Source organism: Salvia splendens, unplaced genomic scaffold (genome assembly GCF_004379255.2).
Source record: "Salvia splendens isolate huo1 unplaced genomic scaffold, SspV2 ctg877, whole genome shotgun sequence".
In the NCBI taxonomy this organism is placed as follows: Eukaryota; Viridiplantae; Streptophyta; class Magnoliopsida; order Lamiales; family Lamiaceae; genus Salvia; species Salvia splendens.
Genome location: NW_024599561.1, coordinates 1 through 2,855, shown reverse-complemented (window position 1 = coordinate 2,855; position 2,855 = coordinate 1).

Sequence of the window (2,855 nt, the reverse complement as noted above, 5' to 3'; positions counted from 1 at the left end):
AATTTTTCTTTGGTTCATCAATTTGCTAAATTGGTCTTACTTTTAACATATATGTAGCGGTGACATCTTAAGTCATAACTACAAAATAAAATCTGAGATACTTGTTGAACGACTTATTGGTATATACAAGAAGACAAAAAAATGTACTATAAGTCAGTTATCACGAACAACAGATATAGTGCTATTTAAATTGTAATGTATTTTTAATTTTTTATAAAAATATATGATACCCGATTTAATTCATATGGGAGTTATTACCATATTTTGATTAAGAGCCCTACAACCTCAAATCCATTGTTTTAAATCATCGCTCAAACTGAAGCTTTCAAATCATTGTATTTTGAAGACTACATATTTTTAGCAATTAAGATGGCAAGAACAAATGTTGAAAAAATTAAAGTTTCTAATTAATTTCACGCCTTCCTATCGTTATTTGTAGATTGTGGTCATTTTCAAGATCCCGTGAATAACCCATTGTGCTCTATTAATAGAATAAATGTCATTGACAAAGAAAAACATGCAAGAATTTGAGAGGAGAATAAATATCGAAGGGCCTACCTAAGAAATAATAATCAACTAGCAACGTTTTGTTTAAATCATCGCTCAATATGAAGATGTGGGCCAAGAAACAATGAATTAATTTTTTAAAAGGATGCTATTCATAAGTAGGTAGACTAATATCTATTTAAGCACTTATTCCTCATGCACACATTAACCTTGATATGATGTTTCACTTTCTCTCACCCACTTGATAGCAAATTTTAACTCCACACACCATTGAATGAAATCAAACTTCGTTATCGCCATTACATATATATACTGTTGACAATTGAAGCTAAAAATATAACATATAACTGTCCCACATCGGTGTCAAGAGAAAACTGAAACTAGTATATAAGTCTCATGGGCCCTCCTCCTATCACCACATCGGTGTCAAGAGAAAACTGAAACTAGTATATAAGTCTCATGGGCCCTCCTCCTATCACCAATTGGTTTTAGGATGGAACCCATGGATTTCTATCATGGTATCAGAGCGGGTCGCCGACTGTGGGTCATATTTAACTGACCCAGCAGTATATCTGGGCTGAAACTGAAAAAAATGACTGACCCAGCCAGCAGTACAACTGGGCTGAAAATTTGGGCCAAGTGGTCCAACCGATCGAAAAAAATTGGGCCGATTGTCCAATTGATTAGAAAAAAGTCCAACCCCCCTGAAGGGTTTGAGGGAGGGTGTTGACAATTGAAGCTAAAAATATAACAAATGACTGACCCAGCAGTATAACTGGGCTGAAAATTTGGGCCAAGTGGTCCAACCGATCGAAAAAATTGGGCCGATTGTCCAATTGATTAGAAAAAAGTCCAACCCCTCCAAGCTTCACCTTGAAGGGTTTGAGGGAGGGTGTTGACAATTGAAGCTAAAAATATAACATATAACTGTCCCACATCGGTGTCAAGAGAAAACTGAAACTAGTATATAAGTCTCATGGGCCCTCCTCCTATCACCACATCGGTGTCAGAGAAAACTGAAACTAGTATATAAGTCTCATGGGCCCTCCTCCTATCACCAATTGGTTTTAGGATGGAACCCATGGATTTCTATCATGTAGAAAAAGATAGGAAGATTTACTTGCTTAATGAATACACGGCTGATACAATTCTTTATAGCCACAAGAGTGCCTCTATATGGTAAGCCTAAATTATGGGATTCTACTCTATCTTAGGAAATAAATCATTTACATAATATCACTAATTGTAAGAATGATCTTCCATAATCTTCGATCATAATCTTCCATGATCTCCAACACTCCCCCTCAAGTTAAGCGATGGGATTTCCAACACTTAACTTGTCTAGTGCTTCTCGAAACGACTTTGAGTTCACTGCTTTAGTTAATATGTCAGCCAATTGATCTTCAGACTTGACAAATGGCAGCTCGATGATTTTTGCCTCGATGTTCTCCTTTATAAAGTGCCGATCTACCTCCACATGTTTTGTTCTATCATGTTGAACCGGGTTCTCTGAGACGCTAATCGCAGCCTTGTTATCACAGAACAGCTTACAAGGTTGTGATGGATGAAGACCAAGTTCAGTCATGAGTCTTTTCAGCCATAATATCTCGGTGAGGCCACTCTTTATACCTCGGAATTCTGCTTCTCTGCACTTGACAACGCAACCACCTTCTGTTTCTTTCTTGCTTCTCCAAGTGACGAGGTTTCCTCCTACAAAAGTGAAATACCCGGCGGTTGATTTCCTATCATTGGGATTCCCTGCCCAATCCGCATCCGTGAATCCATGTACTTCTAAGTGACCATGTTTTTCAAATAACACCCCATGATCTGCCGTTCCTTTCAAGTATCGAACGATCCTTATGGCTGCTTCCAATGATCTTCTTGTGGTGAGTGTATGAACTGGCTGACGACACCTACAGCATATGCTATGTCTGGACGAGTGTGTGACAGGTAGATAAGTTTTCCTACCAATCTCTGATATCTCCCCCTGTCGGTGAGCTTTCCCCCTTCACGTATCTGCAATCCATGGTTCTGTACCATTGGAGTGTCGACAGGTCTGCAATCTACCATTCCCACTTCTTCTGCGAGCAAATCAAGCACATACTTCTTTTGGTTTATGAAGATTCCTCGGTTTGATCGTAAGACTTCAATGCCCAAGAAGTACTTAAGAAGACCTAGATCCTTCATCTCGAATTCCGTGAAAAGTTTTTTCTCAATTCACCTATCTCCTCTTCATCGTCTCCTGTGATAATCATGTCGTCGACGTAGATGATGAGACACGTGATCTTGCCACCCCCCTTTCTTGAGAAATAATGTATGATCTGAATTACTCTGCTGGTACCCCTATT